The 12,262-nt window shown below is 46.9% G+C and overlaps 1 protein-coding gene across 1 annotated transcript in view; it reads right to left on the bottom strand.

Moving 5' to 3' along the window:
• LOC119172423 (uncharacterized) overlaps positions 1-12,262 on the bottom strand; it is a 176,770-nt gene that overhangs the window by 36,479 nt on the left and 128,029 nt on the right. The gene's annotated exons all lie outside the window — the stretch shown is intronic.

The following is a 12,262-nucleotide window of genomic DNA, read 5'->3' as shown; positions in this document are numbered from 1 at the left end:
CCACAATTATTCACCTGCTGCTATCGATACGCCAGAGATATCAACAGACAGGCAGGCAAGTCGAACCAATAAAGCTTGAGTTATAACAGAAACGCTGTCATTCATTGCCCTGGTGCATCGTTAATCGTGGCACACCGTAGCCTATATTCAAATAATGCGCGCACATACGGAGTCCTCCACCGCGTAGCGCTGCTGCAGCGTCGAGTTCGTATATAGGCCAACGCCAAGAGAAGCCCGAGGTGCTGCCTTTTGAATTGCGAGCCGCAAACGATCACCGAAATACTGTCTCGAGTATGCGAGCTGCGCATGCGCCGGCTTCGCTGCATGAGCCAAGCGTCAACATAATGTTTTTCGAAAAGAATTACATAGCACAGAGAGTACTTAGAACTAACAGAGAGAAAAAAAAGCAACGGAAAGTATACGTGATTTGTTGTAATTGTGGCGTAAATATCAAGAATGCAAAAGAGTACGAAACGTTAACTTGCCGATGGCAGGAACCCAACCTGTCAACATGGAGTAACGCGCCCGATATGCTCTATACCGACTGAGATGCAGCGGCGGTCATCGCCCCCTACACTTTATGAGGTATATGTGTGCATTCGAACTTCAGAGTGATAGTCAGCGCTGCTAGTATATATAGCCATGACAGCGAGTGAGTGTGGAAACACTTTAAACGCGATAGCCTAAAAGAGCTCGTTTCGCAGAAATTCTGGTGTTGGCGCTATAGCCGTCGTTGGTTATTTGTAAGCGAAAAATAATCAAATATTGGTATTTATAATAATGTGTATGTGAAATTATAACATTTGTTCTGACGTAGTGATACATTCACTCAGCGACAATAATTGCATAAATACCGAAGAAGCAGGCAAATGCTTACTTATGCGAGTACAGTGAAAATAACTTTCTCTGCTTGAAAATGCAGTGAAAGCAACTTTCATGCTTTACAAGCAGACGAGTCCTGTACACATGCTTCCTAACACAACATAAAATATTGCCGTCATAATGTGTGGTACAAGCACACATTACTATCGGGCGTCCTAGCATGATACAATCGAAAAGATTTCATACACAACGAACAGAATATCGCGATAGTCGCGTTCAACACTTTTAAAAGAGCCGCCCAATTTTTTCTGCCCGCTGGCGTGACAAAGCACGTGCCTTTTTCACGAGCAGCTGCGTGAGTGTTCTTACCATTTACGTCATAATTAGAATGAATAACATTCTTCCTACCTTCATTGGCTTTCTTGTTTGTTAGTTGTAATAATGGTTTTGTATAACAAAGAAAACAAGTGCCCTTAAGTCCCCTGATTTCTTTCACTTCACAATCAAGTCCCACAGTTACTTATGCAAAAGCTTTCTTTCGCATCATCCCTGCAGGATCAAAAAAAAAAAAATCGCTGTAAGCTTTTCGCACTTGGCGTGACTTTCTAACGCACCTTTCTGACGTCTAGCGACAGTTAGAAAGGGGGCGATCTTTTTGTGGCCATTGGCCCAGAATTCACAAACCAATAGCAGTATTGGTCCGCGGCAGTTCAGTCCTCCGTAGAGTATACACTGGCACCCAACGTTTTTGACTGGCACGCATAGTGCGGCATCGTTAACGCTTTGTGAGCCGGACGCGAAGCATCCTCCCTTGCTGCTATTCGCTGCGCCGATCATCATCCATGGGCGTCACCCCGCTGTCGGAAGCCATCAAGCAAAAGGCATGCACACAGGCAACACCCATTCGCTTTCAAAGGCGCCTTTATATAGTCATACCTGACGCTTTTGAAAAAGAAAAGGAAAAAGAGACAGGCCGACTTCCTGCGTTCCCTTGCACAGCACATCTGATGCGTACTACGCTTGGAAAGGTTTTCGTTGCTGCCAGCATAGAATTTCCTAAAATTAACCGGGGGTCTCTGGCGCTGCGATCGTTCAGGGACCACACTAATGACGGCATAAATATGCCTATAGTCTAGCCTAGTCTTCGTACGTGAGGGATTTGAAAGCACTTGTGGCTTTTTTATTGCTGTGTTTTGGTATTGTGTCCAATAAAAGAACGGACCGTTGTGAAATCGTGACCCGATTTGAATTCATGGGCCTAAAAAAGTTCAAGGTAGTGAAGCGTGAGTGCTAAACCTCTTGTGAACTTGACATTGCGGCAAAGCAGGTTCAGGGAAAATGCAGCCAAATGGAGCCAAAAGAACGAAAACTATAGGCACTGAATATGCAAATATCTGCACAAGCCATCATACCCATGCTCGCTGAAGCACCGTGCGTGGCAATTCTCATAGACACTATAGCGCCATAGTTTCTTCTAGTGCATCTGTAGGAAACCTATGGCTTCCTGCAGCGAAGTTGAGTCGGTGCTGATGCCGCAAGATGTCGCCAATGCTGTGCATCCGTACCAAGCTCGGTTATAGTTCCGTTCAGCGTGGCAGACGCACTCCTGAATCTCGCATTCGCGCATTTCTGTGCTCGAGGCGTGTTCTCCATGAGGCAGACCTTGTTGCTTTGATTAATAACTTTCAGTGAACTGTGTAAATAAAAGCATCACGTTTATATATTCCTGCGAGCCTTTTCGGTGTCTTAATTGAAGACGTTTTCCCGTGCACAGCCACTTTCGTTTTATCTGCCACTGCACAATTAAGATTTGGAAAAACTGAGCGCAACAGCACTTTGGGTAACACGAAAATTTCTGGAAAGACACTGAAGCGACATTTTATGGCACTGGTCGCTGATAATAACGTATTTGATTGGGCACTTTGATTAAATGGATTGTAAAAAAAATATCGGGTTGTCTATGTCAATGCCTCACGCGATGGTGCACATCAAAATTTCTACGAAGTATAAAGCTGAAGTCACTCTAAAAGGCCGTGTTTCACCGAATTGCAACCGATCAGAATTTAGTCGTCCGGTGACGCCATAGCAGCCATGTTTTCGACATAGCGGCTGCGTTGGAAGGCTGCGAATTCACTCATGTAACACGGAGCATTACGTTGCCCCCACGCGGCCTTGTAACGCAACTGCCTTTAGACGGTTGACAAGAGTTTCATGACACCTAAGTTTCGTACCAACGAGGTTTTTACTGGTGTGAACTTACACACTAAACGAAAATGACCTGAAATAAGCTCAAAAACTGGGTAAACCATTTGTCCTCTAGCGCACTACCTTTCCTGAGTTTTTTTTACCACCTACTATCGAGGTAAAAATTTACTCTCGTGCTGAGTTTTTGAACGTAGCGAGAGTAGTAAGTATTTACCCCAGTGAGGTTTTGAGCGAGTATAGAGAGAGTAACTTTTTACTGCCTTCACAAGGTTTTTGAGGTGATTTCCGGGAGTTATTTCCGTTAGTAAAGAAAATAAAAATTGACGGGTGAATTCGCTTAGAGTCGACAAATTTATCAGATAGCAGAATTGATTGAATTTATTAAACGGCAGAATTGGTGACACATAGATTCACATACAGACAAACACGCACACACAACAAATGCAGAATAATACACTAAAACAGACTGCACGCGTTGATCAACTACACTTTGACAATCCGGTATATATAGGCACGACTTTTTGACCGGCCCTGTAGTACCGGTAGAAGAGCTCTTTTTTTGCATTGATTAACAACAACGGTTGAAGGTGCAAGCGTAAACTTAAGGTGGGCTGCAGGGCACTAAATGTCACACTGACCTTTTATTTTAAATCTACCCGGTCTCACCTTTTTGAGTATCCAATAATTACTTGGCACACCGGGCTCATGGCCCCACGCGTGTTAGCACTGCTGATGCACAAGTCCATAATATATACCTAAGTACGCACAAACCATGGTAGCTCAATGATTTTCATTGAGCGACGGTGCACAAACGCAGTAGCAGCACGTATTCATCACAACGGGCGTAGAGGAGCGGTGCACGCCTGCACACAAGCTTCTTACCGACGGCGTACTAGGCCTTTTCGAGGAGCACGGCTATCCGATGAAACACAGCTGGCGATCACAGAACACATATCCTGTGCGAATTTCGTCGTCATTTCAGACACAAATGAACACGTGACCGCTATCTTATGGGGACGGGGCGGTGTATGCATACTTCCAACGAAAGGCCACCGTCCGGGTTTTCTTCGTGCTCACCGGCAGCCGCTTGTTGGTTCCGTCTGCCTCGTATCGACTTCGCGCTACATGTTTGAGAACAGTTGGTGCATGAGATGGGCAATTCGGGCAGCACTTTACTCATGCAGACATCGCCTACTGTGGAACAAAATATATGTGATGCTTCGTTCACCTGCCCCGGTGACACACTCCCACTGGTCACTGGCGACCGCGGCTCGGTGCCGACGACAGAGTGAAGCACTTTGCTTATTGCTTCTCCAGTAGGCAAGCACGGACGATGACACCAGATTGATTTTGTTGCCACTGGCAGATCTTCACGATTCGGCTCGGAAGTGAGATATCCGCGACGTGCAGGTTCGGAGGCGCTCGGAAGAGCACGGTCGCTCGTGATGTAGGAAACACGTGAGATCCATCAGCCCAACCAGACACACAGATACCGAGCTTCTTGCACCGTCTGTCTCCAAGGCCACCGCTGAGCAAAAGCCAACAATTTGCTAAAATATGCAGGACAACTTTCCACAGCAAGTTTTCTTTCTTTTTTTCTTCTTTTGAGATTCCCCCCCCCCCCCCCCGTATTCTTTTCTTTTTCGTTCACAGAATGCTGTTCTCGCTTGTTGTGCTTATGCTGCCCCCAGTTCCAGTGAAAGTGCGTTGACTCGAGGTCAGTCCTGAGGCACGGCGATAAAAAAAAATATCTGTAGTCTTCGCGTACCTTCATGATTCACTGAGAGCGTCACAATGGGGGGCATGGGGCAAAAGCCACCGAAGCAGCTGCACCTTGCACTCACGTGGTAATAAACTCTGAAACGCAGGTTAAAAATCACGTGATAGAAAACTCCCTACGTGGTAAAACTGGATTTTGATATCCTTTTACTACTTGCCTGAGAGGTGGTGTTAAAACTATGTCATGTACCACCTTTTACTCCTACACGAGGTAGTAATTTTAAACGCGAGAGAGTTTTCGGAGGTCATGAGCCGCAAAAACCCTAAACTCGGATAGTTTTTGCTTACAGTGTACCTGTCATGGTGTCTAGCGACACAATGGCGTAAAGCCACCCGGTGTTTCGTTCCGTTTTGTAAGTACCTTCACGAAAATCGCCGAAGCTGTTTAGTAGCGCTGGTTTCAAACCTCCTTTCGAAAGATCCGATCGTGTCCACCACGCTGTCACTGCACATGACCTTAGCCGATGTGGTGGCACAGCGTTTATACTGTGCTCGGCTACTGACACGTGAGTCGTGGTTTATATTCCGACCACGGCAATCGCATTTCGATGGGTGCAAAATGCCACAGGCCCGTATACGCTTAGATTCAGGTGCGCGTTTAAAGATGGTCGAAACTTCCGGAGCCGCCAAGGATGCGTGCTCCAGTATCACCTCATGCTTTCAGAACCTAAAACACCAGAAGTTAATCGTACATGACTTTGATGATGCGACGATTGCCTTGTGGGACTTCTGAAGAGGTGACACGCTTAAGCGTGTGCAGGATTCGCCTTCAAGGGCGGCGAAGGTTCCTCGCAGCGCCCCCCCCCCCCCCTCCTTAATACGTCTATGGGCGAGACAGACCTTGCGCTCCCGCCTTCTCATCAGGTGAACGTGTATGGCGTAGATTTTGAACCCCCCCCTTCTCAGATGACGATAGAGGCGCAGCCCCCATGCACGCCTTAAAGTGACACGCCTATGGTGACAGCTATCATACGGACCACAATACGTGTAAGCGAGGTCTTCTTCGATATTAAATATACGTTTTCGCTTTGAGCTCTTCGTCGGTGGTGAGAGCCGACGGTTTGTCAAAGCATGGCCTCCAAGATTGCGGGCGGGCACCGTGGTGCGCCCGCCGAACCCACATAGAGTTTCCTAATATACACTAGAGGGAACTCTGGTGCTAGTGTCTGCGGGAGCTGCAACGCACGGCGCTTCAGCGGGCCCGGTAATGATGGGTAGTACACACATTTGTCTAATTTTCGTACTTCTGGCCTGCTTCTGGCTCCACGTGCGTTCGTGTGGCTTGGAGCTGTTTTTTCAGGAAACGAAAATTAGCAAATGTTCGACGTTTGCGCTTCACAACCTTATTCCTTTAGGCTTACCATTTCGAATCGGGTCACAAAGTTCAAAAGGGTTCGTTCTTTCCTTCAAAACAAAGCCGTAACCAGCAAAACATCCCCTCTAGTTAATTTTAGGAAACTCAATGGCCAAACCCGCCACACGCCCGCCGTCTCGGAGGCCATGGTCAAAGCTAACAACGCGTTCAATCGATCGCGAGCCGTGGATACTAAAAATGGCATAGCATAGAATGGAAGGCATCGGCCCAACGTGGTGAACCCCTGTATACAGTTCAGCATATAGTATAGTGGAACATGTCCTGTCCACGACTGGTAGCTATCGCTGCCGGTCGTGTGAGGGAGATAGAAGGGATTTATTGGGAGAAAAGAATCATTACATTTCAGCCACTGTAGCGTATTTAACGCTGAACGCAACTAACCCGCCAGCGACGAATGAAACTCTGAAAGCGCTCCCGAAGTTGTGATTGGTAGATGCTGCTGCGGCGCGCTAGGGCGTGGAACTTCGAGAGCGCGAGAGCGCCACCGCGTGCCCGATTGTCGCCGACGATAAGCTCCACCTGTGCAAATGACGCGTCGTCCTGTGGGCCTCATTGTGCATATTCATTCGGCGGCGGCAGCTGGAGCCTAATGTGTTTGCGCTCGCGCGGGGCTGGCCTGCATAAAAGGAAGGCACGCATGCACCGTTTCAGCCTTTTTGCTTCCGGAATGGAGGAAGCAGAAGCAGCGAGGAAAGCGGCGAAGAATGTGCCCGCTCAAACTTGTGAATGCTTGGAGATAAACACCACGTAGAGTTCCCCAGAGCGGCGTGAACATATGAGTCTATACTTAGGTATACGCTTAGAGATATAGGGAGAGTGTTGCGAGATCAGAGGAATAGTATTACACTCGCCAGAACATCTCAGTCTCTCGCACTACCGTTCTATACATTTCCGGACGCAGAGGGATTACCACAAGAAGAGAGCAACTCTATTACATTCGCAAGAATTCAGCTTCGTGAAAGATTATTGCTGCGTTAGCAGCTGAACATACTTACTCTTCGTATGTTGAATGTGGCTGTGTTGTATACAGTGTATGAGAATAGTGTTTTAGACCTCAGTCATGCTCAGTTGGTACGCCCACCAATATGCAACGCTTGACCAATTTCTTTTCCTCTTTTTGTTTCCCCATTAGCACTCGAAGCAAGAGTTTTTCGACCATTGGTTCGAGTTTATGCACTGTAACCCAAGTATCATTGCAAAACTGAGAGGAAAGAATAGCGGCACCATACATCAGGAAGGCGCTATTTAACTCTTGTAGACAGTGTGTGTAGATACTCCGTTTGTGAATCGTGACTTCACTCCGGAGAGGGAATCCCTTCACTCGCGTTCAGCCGGAGTACGAAAAGTCTGTCGAGGGAGTGTGCGTATACTATGCGCAGCATAGAGTACCAAGTGACTCCTAAAAAGGGAGTGAAACACGGGCCGAGCGTTTGCTCCCACGAGGGGAGTTGCTATAGCACTCTCTTACCTCTGTGACCGCAAGGCGACAAGTGTGTTAACACGGGCTCTCATGCGTGCCGTAGAGTTCTCTATAAGTATACACTAGAGGGAACTCTGGCGCTAGTGTCTATGGCAGCTGTAACGCACGGCGCTTCAGCGGGCGTGGGAATGATGGGTAGTATACACATTTGTCTAATGTCCGTACTTTCAGCTCCGGTAGACTTCGCTTGGCTTAGAGAGTGTTCTTTATGAAACAAGAATCAGCAAGTAATCAGCGATTCCACTTCACTGCCTCAACCTTTCAGGCTTACGTGCCGTTTAGAACTGAGTCGCGAAGTTTCTTTATTCTTTATTCAATGATTACCCCGCTTAGCCCGAAGGCGCTGCAGCATAGGGTTACAATTTTGAGAAAAACACATCATCAAATACACAGCAGACTTGTTCATTAGATAGGCGACTTTATTCTTAAACAGAACGAACAAAAAACGAATTAGCATACAAATTATATCTGCTACGCTACTCTATTATTTTGAAACAATGATCATTTCGAGAAGAAATATAATGAGGACTGCGAAAATAATTTTCGTTTCGAAAGCTGGTTTTACCATTAAATATTTGTTACAAGAGCATTAGCCGTAGTTTCTTTCGATGCGACGAGAGTAATTACCGTCCTAACTCATCTTTTTTTTTTATATTGGTGAAACTGACATTCTTTTAGTTGAAAACCGTTCGTCCCTTTTTTTCAAAACAAAACCGAAACATAGCAATAAACGAAGCCACGAGTGTGATTCAAGACCCGCAAGTACGAAGACTAGGCAAATCCGTGTACTATACTCGTCATTCTCATGGTCGCTGAACGATCGCAGCGCCAGAGTTCCCTCTAGTTAATTTTAGGAAACTCTATGATGTGTACTCGCTTGATTCGCTATACTGCACGTACCCTTTGTGGTGTCCCAGTCTCTCTACGACCACAACATAGAATTCGATGGCCCGATGCTGTACGACTAGCTCGCATTACAACAGCGTGTACTATATAGAAAGCCAGTTAAGTCACGATTACCCCTGATATCCTCGCGTTTCACTCTATCTGCTTCAGTTTTAGATATAGTGGTCTAAACTATATTTAGTTGAGGGTATAATATGTCAATGACAAGACTCAGGGGTTACCTATCGATAGAATACCGTCTGTTTTCACACAGCTATGCGCTACACAGCTTCTTGCGAAATTCCACGCTGATGTAGATATCCCTATCGTATTCAATTAAATTGGTTCACAGGACACCCAACCCTGCTCTAATTTGCTGAAAGCTCCAACGTGGCGACATTTTACAAAGCAGAGTGATTCACGTAAATGTCCCGAATGATGCACTGGGTATATAGAAACACTTCACAGGTGACGCTCACTACAAAGACACCTCACGGCACTGCTTTCGAGCACGCCGATAGAGTTGTTGCTTTGAAGTATAAGTGACCAAACGCCAGGCGAATCCATTGTTTCGTGCAGCTATAGCTTTTAGACGACAAAAACAAGCAGGCACCAACAATACAGGCGCTCAGACGCCCTTGGCGCTGTACGAACAAGTTATATACTACGAGGGACTGCGCAGCTCGAACATGCATTGCTCGTCAAGCGACCGTATTCTTAACCAAGTAAAATGAGAATTGCGTGTACAACTTCAGGGCCAAAACATTATGTCAAGGGTACACCGAAACAAATTGCTAAGTTGCACCGTTTTTGGGAGGTAACCAAGAGTTTTTTTTGATATGAGCACTCGTATAGATCCATGGCAGAAAGGAGGCTTTCCCGGCAAACATACGAGCGCTTTGCATTGTACCATTTGCTGCCTGTTTTCCTCTCTTCTGGGCCGACCAAAAAAAAGTGGGACATGGCCACAACATCTTTGTTTTATGGAAGTGCATACCATCAAGCAGCAGCCCTGAGCAACCCGCTGTTGTCGCGCGGAATACCTCTCCGTCTTTAAGTTCCCTTTCACCACGCAAATCGATGATGTAGCCTCACGCTCATGCGCTCTCAACAAAAAGAAAGCAAGTGCAAACGCATGAAGGGACAAAAAAAAAAAACTGTATATAAGCTTCGATATCGGCGCGTGCGGCGCACGGAAACGGTGGCAGCGCGATCGCGCAACCCTGACGAATAAACGATTAGAAACGATTAGAAACGCACGGTGAACGGCCACACTGGAAGTGCGCACCTCCGCAGAGCGCGGCGTGCCGTTTTTTTGCTAGCTCCACTCTCGCCCCGAAGGAAACGCAACGACTTCCCTCGCATCGCATCGGTGCCGGCCGGTGAGGCCGTATACATATCCGCGCGAGGGCCAGCGAAGCGCTCGTCAAGTCAACGACGACCGCTCCATCGGTCACATCAAGCTTCGAAAAAGCCATAAAAGCGGTTTTATGCGTCGTGCCGAAGCGGCTCGAACATGCAGTACAGCAGCACACTGTACACGCAGCGGCCCACGCAAAGCATCAGTGTGCAAGGAAGGTCCAGGCGAGGGCGCTGGCGTGCATAATGACGCCGCGTCGTCTGCAGCGTGATCGATGTACACAGGAACCGCAACAGCGTTCGCATGGTTCGCGAATGGCGATCAAGGTAACACACGCACACGCTCTACGTATAAGCGTTCGCTTGTTCGTGCGTGAACACGCATAGTGTACATACATGCCACCAAGCGGCAGCGAGGGACAACGCGGAGGGAAAGAAGCAGACCACGGTGGCGGCGACCAGACGACGAGACGAGACGACGCAGCGGGGCGCTTCTAATAGCCATCATGAGCGCCACATAAATCATGCTGCTCCATGCGCGCGCGAGATGTTATCGTGGACCCTTGCCTGACCCCCCTCCCACCGTATAAGTCCTCCGCATGCGGCCGTCGCTGCTACCGCGTCGCCATCTATCAGGAGGGAATCCCGCCGATAGCCCCCGTGCCCATCCCCCTCTCCTCCAAGCTGCCAGCTTTCGCCGTCGACGTCGCTCGTGGCGGGGGCGTCGTCTGATGCGCGCAGTGGTCGCCGGTCCTGGCGCAATAATTTCGAGCACGCGAGCTAGATGCACACGTCCCGCCTCTAAGGACGAACAATTGCCGGCACACAACCGAGTTTTGAAAGGTAGAAATTACTGATACGATAAAAAAAAATATTAAAATCACAAGCCCTGTTGTACGCGAGTCGACGACCGGCACAATTCTAGAATGTTCTAATAAGCTCTCGGAACTTGGTTGGGTTCATACTCTTGCTTCAATAGGTTACCTCGTTTATTTAACTTTTCTTTCTTTCTTTTCTACTTAATTTCTCAAAGCATCAATCCAATAGCAGTATCTGTAAACGCTGCCACTACATCTGGGACAGGTGGCAACGTAAGCCTGTTGCAGGTCATAATGAACTAACACTAACACTTTCCATCAGTCCTTCATCACACGCACATCCAACGACTGAAACCAGCTTCCCTCGGACATGGTTTCCATCTCAAATCACGACTTGTTTTCATCTACAATACAGAATCGCTTACGTGATGACGCGTGAAGTGTATATTGTACATATATATTTTCGCACTCTGTTTCCCCCATATTCCTGATGATAGTTGCACGTACATTCAGTGTATTGCCTTACATCAAAATTTCATGTCTTGTAATCTTTATTATTTCGATATTACTATGTTTGCTCTTGGTTATAGTTTTTTTTTGTACCCCACTCCCCTCTCTAAAGCTATGCGCGATTGAGGTTAAAATAAATACAAATACAAAAGAAACGAGGACTAGCGAACACGCACACATTGTATGTCTTCATGCGCGAGTATTTTTTGCTAGTCATGTTTCTCGCGCTGTTCTTACATTTGTTAAGCAGTACATCTACGATGTCAAGCTTAGGAAGCTCTGAAGAGCATACTTCTGAGAGGAGGCACCACCAGTCTTTTATTTCTGCGTGTTTTCTTGCTTTCGGATTCTCCCCTTTTACAGTGTAGCACCATGAAGCCTGAGGCAGATGTTTCTTTTCCTTCTGGTGCGCCGGCACTTGGGACATGAACTGGAAGTTCATCAGCTATTTCATGTCTCAAGTGGTGGTGCCCTAGAATGAGAAAGTCTGCCACAACAATATATACTACGCACAACAGTGGCAAATAGGCTATCAGTGTAGAGGTGTCATTCCGCATTACTGCTTAACATTTCTTTTTCTAATGTCCTGTAAAAAGGTATTGAGGAAGCATCGAAAAGAGAACATCACGGGGACGATGTTGCGACATGGAAACTTGCATTGTTCAGTGCAATCACAGTGGAACAACATTCTGGTTACTTTCCGCCACTTACAGAATTGCCTTATACCGACGTAAAATGTCATATGTGACTCTACCAGGAATTTGGTAAATATGGCTATGCATGAATATTTGCTACATATGAGCTTGGCTGCCAGATTTCTGATGTGACAATATGTACGGCGTCTATATTTGGATACGCGCCATATCCTGCTTTAAATTCCCAATTTTATATAAGACCACATGTGGATATTGCTGCATGTGGGTTTGGCTAACGTCGACGGCATAATTTATGGCTGCCCAGACCATCTACAGCTGAAATTATTGAGCGCCGAACGATCTCTCGTTCGCATACTAATATTTCAGATATGTC

This window comes from Rhipicephalus microplus, chromosome 3, assembly GCF_043290135.1.
Source record: "Rhipicephalus microplus isolate Deutch F79 chromosome 3, USDA_Rmic, whole genome shotgun sequence".
Taxonomy (NCBI): Eukaryota; Metazoa; Arthropoda; class Arachnida; order Ixodida; family Ixodidae; genus Rhipicephalus; species Rhipicephalus microplus.
This window is presented reverse-complemented; position numbering and strand designations above follow the sequence as displayed.